A 13,459-nucleotide genomic window follows, 5' to 3' on the forward strand; every position below is an offset into this window, starting at 1 on the left:
ATATTCAGGATATTAATCCTTTGTCAGATACATGGTTGGCAAATGTTTTTCCAGTTCTGTTGGATGTCTCTTAACTGCTTTTCCTATGTTTGGTATGTGATACTAGAGAGGTTTCAACCAAGACTGCATTCTTTCTCCACAGTACCATGAGCTGCTCCATTGTTAACTGGCTTTGCACTTTCTGATCCTAGCAGTAACTGAAGCTCACTTTGTGGAAGGCTTCTGTGGGCTCTTTGATGTTCCTCACTTTCCTCTAATTATCTGATCCCCACTGATGCATCTCTATTCCATTTGGCTGATTAACAACATGTTTAGTCCTTAGGCTCTTTTGAGAGCCTCTTTGGTTGGTAGTGGTGTTTTTTGTTTTTGTAGTTTTTTAAAAAGATTTGTTTATTTGTAAGGCAGAGGGGCGAGGGTGGGGGCGAGAGCGAGGGCTCTTCCATCTGCTGGTTAAGTCCCTAAATGGCCACAACAGCCAGAGCTGGGCCAGTCTGAAGTCTGGAGCCAGGAGCCAGGGGCTTCTTCTGGGTCTCCCACATGAGTACAGGGATTCAAGCACTAGAATCATTCCCTACTGCCTTCCCAGGTGCATTAGCAGGGAGCTGGATCAGAAGTAGAACAGCCAAGACTGAAACCAGAACCCATATAGGATGCTGGCACAACTCCACCTTGCTACACCACAGTGCTGAATCCTTGAGAGCCTGTTGTTGTGGGAGTCTCTTCATGCATCTGGTGCCATATTGGGAGGACATAGGATAACAACAAAGCCCAGTCTGTCCTGCATGGCTACGTCACTTACCCAGCAAACTCTAATTCAGTCCAATTACAAAGCAGTCAGAGTTAGTCCTTCTCAGATATCAAGCCTTAGGTCCTGATGCACTTTACCTTTTCCAGCTGTGAACCAGACGCAAGCCTTCTGTTTATCCTAACTTTGAATGTACATTGCTGTGTCCTCCCCCTACAGTGCCTGCCTTAATGAATTTAGGATTAGATGGTAATACTTGTCTCCTTCCTTTCCCCAGAGGGTCCAGCAATGGGGACTCATGCCCTAGCCCCAGCTCCCTACAAAGAAATTCTTCAGTTTTCATCTCCAACATCCCCTTTTTTTATACATTTGGTCCCTCTGAGGGTCAGTTTGCAGAGAATGGTGGTAGTGCAAGATTAAAGCAATTCATTCTCCCTACAATGTCTGGTAGCAATCTCATACGTGCCCCAGTGGAAGCATTCTAGTCCCCTTTTATTTCATATCCCACCCCTCCCATCTTATCTTTTGTTTTATCCTCTCATATTACTGTTGTTGAACTCACTGAATTTTTTTCAATTTTCATTTTCTTTTTAATTAATTTTTAACAGATTAAATATGATTTATAGATACAATTCTAAGAACATTATGATATTCCTTTTCTCCCTCTCACCTTTCCTCCCTCCCACCTTCCTCCTTTCTACCTTTCTGGTTTTTTTTTTTTTTTTTTTTTGGCTTTTGAGGTAAAATATTTTAAATTTACATTTCAGTAGAAAGGCTTAGTACTTCACCAAATAAGAAGTTTAACAAATAAAAAGCAATAATACCCTGATTTAATGGGAATGTAGACAATGACTATAAGCAGTAATTGAATGGAAAAATGACCATTTCATCCATATAAAGTTTTTTGTCAATTATTCATAATAACTTTTCAATGAAGTAAAACCAATGATATTGTAATGTCTAAATATTTTCTATATAGTTATAAGAGTGGGATGGTTGGATCATATGGTGGATCCAGTTTCAACTTTCTGAGGAATCTCCATGACATCTTTCACAATAGAGTACTAGTTTGCATTCCCACCATCAATGGATTGGGGAACCTTTTCCCCTACATCTTCAGCAGCATTTACTGTTTGTTGATTTCTATGTGACATCCTTGGTAACTGGGGTAAGGTGAAACCTCAATGTAATTGTGAGTTGCATGTCCCTGATAGCTAGTGATCCTGACCATTTTTTCATGTCTGTTGTCCATTTGAATTTCATCATTTGAAAAATGCCTGTTTATGTCCTTTACCCATTTCATTTCTTAACTGGATTGTTTTGTTTGGTTGTTGTTGGGTTTTTTGAGCTCTTTATAGATTCTACATATTAATCCTTCATCATTTCATAGTTTGCAAATATTTTCTCCTATTCCGTCAATTGCCAGTTTAAGTGTTTCCTTTGCTGTACAGAAGCTTCTTAGGTTGATGTATGCCCATTTGTCTATTTTTTCTTTGATTGTCTGTGCTTCTGGGGTCTTTTCCAAGAAGTCTTTGCCTATGGCAATGTCTTGCAGAGTTTTCACAAGATTTTCCTCATAATTAGATGGTATCAGGTCATAGATATAGATCCTTGATCCATTTTTTTTCTTGATTTTTGTATAAGGTGGAAGGTAGAGGTCTTGTTCCATACTTCTGCATGCAGAGATCCAGTTTTCCCAGCACCATTTGTTGAGTAGACTGTCCTTTCTTCAGGGATTGATTTTAGCTACCTGTCAAAGATCACTTGGTTGTAGATGCAGGGCTTAATTTCTGGGGATTCTCTTCTATTCCATTGGCGTGCATGTCTATTTTTGTGGTAGTAACAGGCTATTTTGATGATAACTACCCTGCAGTATGTCTTTAAATCTGATCTTATGATGTCTCCAGCTTTGTTTTTATTGTTTAGGATTGCTTTAGCTATTTAGGGTCTTTTGTGTTTCTATGTGAATTTTAGTATTGTTTTTTCTAGATCTGAAAAGTATCTACTAGGTATTTATATGGATATTGCATTGAATCTGTAAGTTGCTTTCAGTACTATGGATACTTTAATGATTTTAATTTTTCCAATCCATGAACATGGAAAATATTTCCATCTTTTGTGTCTTCTATTTCTTTCTTTAATGTTTTGTAATTTTCGTTGTAGAGATCATTCCTATATTTGGTTAATTTATTCCAAAGTATTTAAATTCTTTTTGCTGTTGTGAATAGGACTGAACTTACAAGTTCTTTCGCATCCATGGCATTGTCTGGGTATACCAAGGGTATTGATTTTTGTGTGTGAATTTTATATCCTGAAACTTTACCAAACTCTCTTTTTAGTTTCAATAGTAACTTAGTGGAGTCTTTTGGTCCACCAGTATATAGAATCATGTCATTTGCAAATAGGGATAATTTGACTCACTCCTTTCCAATTTGTATCCTTTTGATTTCTTTTTCTTGCCTAATGACTTTGGCTAAAGCGTCTAGGACTATACTGTACAGCAACAGTGAAAGTAGGTATCATTTTCTGGTTCCAGGTCTTACTGGAAATTCTTCCAACTTTTCCCTATTCAATAAGATGCTGGCTATGGGTTTCTTATGTATTGCCTTGATTGTGTTGAGAAATGTTCCTTCTATACCCAATTTGTCTAAGGTTTTAGGATGTTCTATTTTATCAGATGTTTTCTCTGCATTTGTTATGATAATTAGATGGTTTTGATTCTTCATTCTGTTAATATAATGTGTCACATTTATTGACTTGGGATGTTGAATGATTGCTGCATAACAGGGATGAAAACCACTTGGTCCAAATGAATGATCTTTCTGATGTGTTGTTGAATTAATTAGCTAGTATTTTGTTGAAGATTTTTGCATCTGTGTTCATCAGTGGTCTTGGTCTATAGTTTTCTTTCATTGTTATATCTTCTCTAGTTTTGGAATTAAGGTGACATGGGCATCATAAAAGGAGTTTGAGAGCCTTTCCTCCATTTCAGTTTTTTGAATAGTTTGGGAAGAATTGGATTTGTTTGTCTTTAAAAGTCTGGTAGAATTTAGCAAGGAAGCCATCTTGGTTCTAGGCTTTTCTTTGTTGGGAGGGTCCTTAATTCAATTTTTCATCTTGGTTATTGGTCTGCTTAGTTTTTCAGTGACTATGTGACTCAATTTTGGTAGATTTTATATGTCCAGGAATCTATCCATTTTTTCTGTTCCCTAATTTGTAGAAATATAGATATTTGTAGTATTTTCTGATATTATTTTTATTTCTGCATTTTCCCTTGTTATATTTCATTTATCATCCCTGATTTTACTGATTTGGATCTTCTACCTTTTATTTTTGGTTAGTTTGGCTAATGGTATATCTATTTTGTTTGTCTTTTCAAAAGAAAAAAAATTTGTTCCATTGATCTTTTGTATTGTCTTTTGGTTTCAATTTTTGTGTATTTTTTAGTCATTTCTTTCTTCCTCCTAATTTGGGGTTTGGTTTGTTGTTTTTCGAGGTCTTGAGATGCATTGATCATTTATTTGATGTCTTTCCAATTTCTTGAAGTAGGCATCAATTGTTATAAACTTCTCTTTTAACACTGCTTTTGCTGCATTGTCTAAGTATTGATGTTTTTATTGTCATCTTTATTTGTCTCCAGAATTTTTTAAATTTTTTTTATTTCTTCTTTGACACATTATTCATTTAGTGCATGTTGTGTAGTATCCATGTGTTTGCTTATTTTCTAGAAATTCTTGGGTTATTAATTTCCAGCTTCATCCCATTGTAGTCAGAAAAGATATATGGTATGATTTCATTATTTTTTATTTGCTGAGTCTTGCTTTATGCCCTAGTGTATAGCCTATCCTAGAGAAAGTTATGTTCACTGATGTAAAGAATGTGTATTCTTCAACTGTGGGATCAAATATTTTGTATATAACAGCCAGTCCTTTTGGTCCGTAGTGTCAATTATCTCTGTTGTTTCTTTGTTGATTTTCTGTCTGGTTGATCTGTGTATTGATGAAAGTGAGGTGTGAAGTCCCCTATTACCATTGTATTGTTGTCTGTGTCTCCCTTTAGATTGACATTTATTTTAAATAGCCACGTGCCCTGAGATTGAGTGTATATATGTTTGCTATAGTCACATGTTCCTGTTGAATTGATCCCTTTATCGTTACATAGTGCCCTTCTTTGTCTCTTTTAACAATTTTTGTGTTAAACTCTATTTTGTCTGATATTAGCATAGCTACATCTGCTCAAATTTGCTTTCTGTTAGCATGGAATATCTTTTTCCATCCTTTCACTTTCAGTCTGCATGTATCTTTGTTGTTCAGGTGTGTTTCTATAGGCAGCAAATAGATGTGTCTTGGTTTTTATCCATTCTGCCAGTTCGTATATTTAAATTGGAAAATTTAGGCTACTTATATTTTAGATTCTAATATTTCAGTTTTTTCTCTTCAGAATCTGTACTTCCTGGACAATTTTTTCATCCATATCATGTATGGATTTTTTTAACTCATGAATTCCCTTCTCACTGCCTCTGAGTAATCCTATAATCATTGTTTTTTAGACATTTCATCATCGTCCTTGTCTTCACATTCTAATATGAAATTGATGTGTGCCTTTGTTGGAATCATGTTGTCATCTTTTTTTTTCTTGTATTTTTATATTTATTTTAGTCATTTGTGGGAACACTTCTTGGTTTTCTCCACTGATGTGTAAATTTTTTGAATTATGCTTCTGTGGCTTAGTGGGATGTCTGTTCCTTCAGTGAATACCCAGAGGCATGTGCTGGGTGGGACGGGGGAATACTTGGTGCTCAAGGGTGGGACTATTATCTAGTGTAATAACTAGTTTGGTTGTGGTAGATGTCCTTTGTTATCAGCAGGGGGTGAGTATGATCAACATAACCATAAACTCACCTGCTAAGGTTCCCCTGTCCTCACCAAAAGGCTGTGGGTTTACTGCTTTGACAGTTTGAGCCCCATAGCCTGTGATAGGTTAAGAGGATGGGGGCACTTCACAGTTCTAAGTGGGTGCCCAGCTCCCTGTAAATCTTCAAATCAGACTCAAAATCAGTGGGGAACATGGATTTTTCCCCCTCTATTAAAATCCACTGGTTACATGCATGAGAGCTGCCGCAATCCCTACTGTTATCAAAATTGCACCTTCTCTTCACCAGCTGCTATTCACACTTGGGGATGCTGCAGGGAAAGAAATGTGGTTTTCTTTTCTTTTCTTTTCTTTTCTTTTCTTTTCTTTTCTTTTCTTTTCTTTTCTTTTCTTTTCTTTTCTTTTCTTTTCTTTTCTTTTCCCTCCCTCCCTCCCTCCCTTCTGTCTGTCTGTCTGTCTGTCTCAGAGTTAGAAAGAGAGAAAGGTCTTCCTTTTCCGTTGGTTCACCCCCCAAATGGCCTCTCCGGCCAGCATGCTGCTCCAATCTGAAGCCAGGAACCAGGTGCTTCCTCCTGGTCTCTCATGCGGGTGCAGAGCCCAAGCACTTGGGCCATCCTCCACTGCCTTCCCGGGCCACAGCAGAGAGCTGGCCTGGAAGAGAAGCAACCGGGACAGAATCCGGCACCCTGACCAGGACTAGAACCCGGTGTGCCAGCACCGCAGGCGGAAGATTAGCCTAGTGAGCTGCGACGCCAGCCCAGAAATGTAGTTTTCTTTTGCTGCATTACTCTGCTGAGTAACTCCCCCATCCCCGCAAAAGAGCTTCAGACTGGACTAAAAGTGTGGTCGACAAGTTCTCCCTCATGCAACACCACCAGTGTCATGAGCTGCCACAGTCTACCCTCACCTCGCTCTCAGAACCTGGCGTCTCCTCCAACCCCTGACTACAGGATTCATGTGTGGTGTCCTTGCTCACTGCTGAGCATCCACACTTTCCACACTATTCCATGGTATCCCTGTTCTTCCTGTAGAATTTCACTGCAAACACCTCTCCAACTCTATGCTGGGAAATCACTTCTTTACTCATCCAGTTTTCATGTAGATAACATAGGAGTCCTTTTTTTACTGCTATAATGGAAATCATAAGACTAGTAATTTATTTTAAAAAATGATGTTTAGTGGCTCCCAACTTGTAGGCTGGTCAAGTGGTTGGCATCTGGCTAGGGCATTTGTATCCTGGCGAAGTGTTGGATTTTCATTTGCTTTTATCTGTGAATCACAGCTTCCTTAAGTGTCAAATAATAGCATTATAACTTTCCTCAGAATGCTTAAAACAGGCTTCATTTCTGTCCTCTACCATTGAGTGTTCTGGAGGAGAAATGAGAGGGCAGTCTGATTTAATTTCCTGCCAAAAAAATTTCAATGATTTTGTACTTAGAATTCCAGAGGAGAAAAAACAAGTATGCATTCTTTCATTTGGAAATGGTTTTACTATCTAAAATAGGCTCTAAAATCACATTGAGAATAAAATTTATTTGAATCTCCCCTTTTTCCCTTCATTAATTTCTTTTTTTAAAGACTTATTTTATTTATTTGAAAGGCAGAGTTACAGACAGGGGTCTTCTATCTGCTGGTTCACTCCCAAATGGCTGCAATGGTCAGGGCTGAACCAGGCCAAACCCAGGAGCCACATCCAGTCTCCCACATGGGTGCCGGTGCCCAAGTGCTTGGACTACCTCCTGGTGCTTTCCCAGGTGCATTAGTAGGGAGATGGATTGGAAATGGAGCAGCTGGGGTTTGAACCAGAACCCATATGGGCTGCCAACAGTGTGGGCAGTAGCTTAATCTGCTATGCCACAATGCTCATCCTGCATTAATTTTTGTATCAGTGGAGCACATTTTCTCTGACTGCTTATCTTGTTCCCTTTTTTTGGAAACCTTTTATTTAATGAGTATAAATTTCATGAGTACATCTTTGGAAATACAGTGATTCTAGCCAGCACTGCGGCTCAATAGGCTAATCCTCCGCCTAGCAGCGCTGGCACACCGGGTTCTAGTCCCGGTCGGGGTGCCGGATTCTGTCCCGGTTGCCCCTCTTCCAGGCCAGCTCTCTGCTGTGGCCAGGGAGTGCAGTGGAGGATGGCCCAAGTGCTTAGGCCCTGCACCCCATGGGAGACCAGGACTCCTGCCTTCAGATCAGCGCGGTGCGCGGTGCTCTGGCCGCAGTACGTGGGCCTTGGCGGCCATTGGAGGGTGAACGAACGGCAAAAGGAAGACCTTTCCCTCTGTCTCTCTCTCTCTCACTATCCACTCTGCCTGTAAAAAAAAAAAAAAAGAAGAAGAAAGAAAGAAAGAGATTCTTCCCACCTTACCCACCCTCCCACCCCCACTCCCTCCCTACTTCCTCTTCCCTCTCCCATTCCCAGTCCCATTAAGATTAATTTTTTCAATGAACTTTATACACAGAAGACCAGCTCTATGCTAAGTATTTGCACATATGCATACACTAAATATAAAGAACTGTGTGAGAACAAGTTTTACAGTTGAATCTTATAGTATGACTTATTTTGGACAGAGGTCCAACATGGGGAGTAAGTCTACCGTGACTCCTGCTGTTAATTTAACAATTAACACTACCCTAGGAAACTGAAAGTGTTCCTACCTCCAGGCTTCTGTCTGGCCAAGTCCCAGCTGGCCATTGCAATCCTTTGGGAGTGAGCAAGTGGATGGAAGTTCTCCCTCCCCCTCCTCCCCTCCCCTCCCCCTCCCCTATCCCTTCTCCCTCCCCCTCCCCCTCCTCCCTCTCCCGCCTCTCCCTCTCCCTCTGTATGTATGTCAGTGATCACCCAAGACTCTTGCTGTGAGCTACCCAGGCTAAGGAAGCCTTTTGAAATCACAGTCTCCATCAGTATTTAGGCAAGGCCATAGGCAAAGTGGAAGTTCTCTCCTCCCTTCAGAGAAAACTACATCCTTCTTTGATGGCCCCTTGTTTCCACTGGAATCTCACTAATGGAAATCCTTCATGTAGGACATTTTTTTTTGCCACATGCCTTGGCTTTCCATGCCTGAAATGCTCTCATGGGCTTTTCTGCCAGACCAGAATTCCTTAAGGGCTGATTCTGAGGTCAGAGTGCTATTTAAAGCAATTATCATTCTATAAGTCAGCTGTGTGGACTGCTTCCCATGTTGGAGCAATCTCTCCTTTTTATTTCTATCTATGCTTTTTACTGGACACTAGATCATATTTGTATAGTGCCTTTAACACTTAGTCTATCTATTTGCTCACTTTAACACTAAAATTGATCACTTTTTAACACTTGAGATAGCATTTTTACCACTCAGCTTAATGGGATTTGCAGTCCAATGGGACATTTTTAAACTGTACTCTTAGAAGTAAATCTGTAGGATCCTATGCAGAACTATACAGCTTTACAGTTACAAACTTCCTCTTCTATTTCTTAATCCCACTCTTACTTTTTCCCCAAGATGTATTTTTCAAATGACTTTATACACACAATTAATTCTGTTAGGTTAACACTTAAAGCAATGGTATTCATAAAGAAAAAGAAAATAAAAATAGAACTGTTCCTCAATAGTCATGACGAGGGCTGTTTAGGTCATTGCTTTTCAAACTGTTTGAAGAGTCAGTTTCACATTTTCAGGTTTCCTTTTAGGTACTCTAACAGAGCACCAATCAGGGAGAAACATGGTATTTGTCCTTTTGTGACTTGCTTATTTCACTAAGTATGATGCTTTCTGGAATGATCCATTATGTTTCAAATGACCGGATTTCATTTTTTTATAATTTGTAGTATTCCATGGAGTAGGCATCCCATAATTTCTTTATCCAGTCTTCAGTAGATAGGTATTTAGCTTAATTCCGTGTTTTAGCTATTGTGAATTGAGCTGAAATAAACATTGAGGTGCAGATACCCCTTTTATTTGCTGATTTCATTTCCCTTGGATAAATTTCCAAAAGTGGGATGGCTGGATCATATGGTACGAATATATTCAGATTTCTGAAGTATCTCCAAAATGTCTTCCATGGTGGCTGTACAGTTTACATTTCTACCAACAGTGGATTAGGGTCCCTTTTTCCCGACATCCTCACCAGCATTTGTTGTTTGTTGATTTCTTTAGGAGAGCCATTCTAACAGGGGTGAGGTAAAACCTCATTGTGGTTTTGATTTGCTTTCCCTGACAGCTAGTGATCCTGAACATTTTTTCTGTGTCTGTTGGCCAGTTGGATTTTCTCTTTTGAAAAATGTCTGTTTAAATCCTTTGCCCATTTCTTTTTTAATAGAAAACTTTTATTTAATAAATATAAATTTTGAAAGTACAACTTTTGGATTATAGTGGTTCTTCTCGCCATAGCCACCCTCCCACCCTCAAACCATCCCATCTCCTAATCCCTCTCCCATCCCATTCTTCATTAAGATTCATTTTTAATTATCTTTATATACAGAAGATCAATTCTATACTGAGTGAAGATTTCAACAGTTTGCACCCACACAGACACACAAAGTATAAAGTACTGTTTGAAGACTAGTTTTACCATTAATTCTCATAGTACAACACATTAAGGACAGAGGTCCTACATGGGGAGCAAGTGCACAGTGACTCCTGTTGTTGATTTAACAATTGACACTTTTATTTATGATGTTAATAATCACCCAAGGCTCTTGTCATGAGCTGCCAAGGTTATGGAAGCCACTTGAGTTCGCAAACGCTGACTTTATTTAGGCAAGGTTATAAGAAAAGTGGAAGTTCTCTTTCAGAGAAAGGTACCTCCTTCTTTGATGGCCCCTTCTTTCCACCAGGATCTCACTCACAGATATCTTTCATTTAGGTCATTTTTTTTTTGACAGGCAGAGTGGACAGTGAGAGAGAGAGAGAGACAGAGAGAAAGGTCTTCCTTTGCCGTTGGTTCACCCTCCAATGGCTGCCGCGGCCAGCGTGCTGCGGCCGGTGCACCGCGCTGATCCGATGGCAGGAGCCAGGAGCCAGGTGCTTCTCCTGGTCTCCCATGGGGTGCAGGGCCCAAGCACCTGGGCCATCCTCCACTGCACTCCCTGGCCACAGCAGAGGGCTGGCCTGGAAGAGGGGCAACCGGGACAGAATCCAGCACCCCGACCGGGACTAGAACCCGGTGTGCCGGCGCTGCTAGGCGGAGGATTAGCCTAGTGAGCCGCGGCGCCGGCCCCATTTAGGTCATTTTTCTTGCCACAGTTTCTTGGCTCATCATGCCTGAAATATTCCCATGGGCTTTTTAGCCAGATCCGAATGCTTTAAGGGCTGTTTCTGAGGCCAGAGTGCTGTTTAGGGCATGTGTCATTCTATGAGTCTGCTGTGTATCCTGCTTCCCTTGTTGGATCGTTCTCTCCTTTTTCATTCTATCAGTTATTATTAGCAGACACTGGTCTTATTTATTTGATCCCTCTGACATTTAGTCCTATCTTTATGATTAGTTATGAACTTACACTGATCACTTTAACTAGTAGGATGGCATTGGTACCTGCCAACTTAGTAGTATTTGGATTATCATGGCAAGTTTTTAGCTTTACCCTTAGGTGTAAGTCTGAGGAAGTGTGTGACACACTATACATCTCCTCCCTCTCTTACTCCCACTCTTATTTTTAACAGGATAAATTTTCAGTTGAATTTAAACACCTAAGAATAATTCTGTGTTAATTAAAGAGTTCAACCTATGGTATTAAGTAGAAAAAGAAAATACTAAACAGAATAAAATTTTTTTTGACAGGCAGAGTTAGAGAGACAGACAGAGAGAAAGGTCTTACTTCCATTGGTTCACCCCCCAAATGGCTGCTATGGCCGGCGCGCTGCACCGATCCGAAGCCAGGAGCCAGGTGCTTCCTCCTGGTCTCCTATGCGGGTGCAGGGCCCAAGTACTTGGGCCGTCCTCCACTGCCTTCCCGGGCCACAGCAGAGAGCTGCACTGGAAGAGGAGCAACTGGGACAGAACCGGTGCACCAACCGGGACTAGAACCCGGGGTGCCAGCGCCGCAAGAATAAAATTGTAAGCTCTTCCTCAACAGGACAAAGGCTGATAAAGTCATTGCTTCTCATAGTGTCTTTCACTTCTACAGGTTTCCTTTTAGGTGCACAGTTAGTTGTCACTGATTAGGGAAAACAAATGATATTTGTCCATTTGGGGCTGGCTTATTTCACTCAGCATGATGTTTTCCAGATTCCTCCATTTTGTTGCAAATGATCAGATTTCATTTTTTTTACCGCTGTGCAGTATTCCATAGAGTAAATATCCCATAATTTCTTTATTCAGTCTTCTGTTGATGGGCGTTTATGTTGATGACTTAGCTTTTATGAATTGAGCTGCAATAAACATTGAGGTACAGACAGCTCTTTTATTTGCCAATTTAATTTCCTTTGGGTAAATTCCAAGGAGTGGGATGGCTGGGTCATGTTTTCATTGCCACCAACAGTGGAAACCATTTGACATTTCTACTGTCCAAGTTGGAACTGTTTTTGTATTTTGTGGCAATTGTTGATCAGGGCTCTAACTTCTTTGTTTTAACCATCTCAGCTAGGCAATTGGAAATAAGAAGGAGGCAAAGGCTTGTGTTCAAGTAATAATAGTGTTACAGGCCGGCGCCGCGGCTCACTAGGCTAATCCTCCGCCTTGCAGTGCCAGCACACTGGGTTCTAGTCCCGATCAGGGCACCGGATTCTGTCCCGGTTGCCCCTCTTCCAGGCCAGCTCTCTGCTGTGGCCAGGGAGTGCAGTGGAGGATGGCCCAGGTGCTTGGGCCCTGCACCCCCATGGGAGACCAGGATAAGTACCTGGCTCCTGCCATTGGATCAGCGCGGTGCTCCGGCAGCAGCACGGCGGCCATTGGAGGGTGAACCAACGGCAAAAGGAAGACCTTTCTCTCTGTCTGTCTCTCTCACTGTCCACTCTGCCTGTCAAAAAAAAAAAAAAAAGAAAAGAAAAAAAAATAATAGTGTTATAAAACCAGTATATTCATTTTAGAGAAATGTTACCTATATGTTACAAATAGAACTGGACTGAAAATAGCTATTGATTTCACCCATAATAGCTTGCCACTTCAACAAAATTTAATAATGTAATTATTTTAGTATAGAATTTTTCAGTGTCCTGTGGGAATAGTACCAAAATAATTATTGAGCACAGCTGTCATACTTGATTTGTTTAAGCAGCTTTGCAAATTAGAGAATGAACTGCATTTATGTTATATAAATAGAAACATTTAAGTAATACAGATGGACAGCAGTAACATTCAGTCTCATAAATTAAACAGTGCATTTCAGATTTTGGCATTGCAAAGTGGCTGGCAGATATTGAAAAGCTATTTGGGAGGGGGGCTGGCACTGTGGCTCACTTGGCTAATCCTCCGCCTGCGGCGCCAGAATCCCACATGGGCGCCAGGTTCTAGTCCCAGCTGCTCCTCTTCCAGTCCAGCTTTCTGCTGTGACCTGGGAGGGCAGTGGAGGATGGCCCAAGTGCTTGGGCGCCTGCACCCACGTGGGAGACCACCTGGCTCCTGGCTTCAGATTGGTGCAGCATGCCAACCGTGGTGGCCATTTGGGGGTGAACCAACGGAGGGAAGACCTTTCTCTCTCTCTTTCTCACTATCTAACTCTACCTGTCAAATAAGTTAAAAAAAAAAAAACTATTTGGACAATGGAGAATTCTTTTGACATAAACAACTTACATTTAAGTCTGGATATGTTTCATGCTTCAGTTAATATTTTAATATATCAGAGATGTGAAAGTTGAGTTTTGGGGTAGCCTTCAATAGCAAAGATAAGCAGTAATTTAAATGAGTGATTAGGTAATATTAAA

At 40.6% G+C, this 13,459-nt stretch overlaps 1 protein-coding gene across 12 annotated transcripts in view; it reads left to right on the forward strand.

Annotated features, from left to right (window-relative positions):
- Positions 1-13,459, forward strand: part of UGGT2 (UDP-glucose glycoprotein glucosyltransferase 2) — a 246,604-nt gene that overhangs the window by 185,256 nt on the left and 47,889 nt on the right. The window lies entirely within an intron of this gene.

Source organism: Oryctolagus cuniculus, chromosome 9, assembly GCF_051225735.1.
Source record: "Oryctolagus cuniculus isolate XC-2025 breed Fujian yellow rabbit chromosome 9, ASM5122573v1, whole genome shotgun sequence".
In the NCBI taxonomy this organism is placed as follows: domain Eukaryota; kingdom Metazoa; phylum Chordata; class Mammalia; order Lagomorpha; family Leporidae; genus Oryctolagus; species Oryctolagus cuniculus.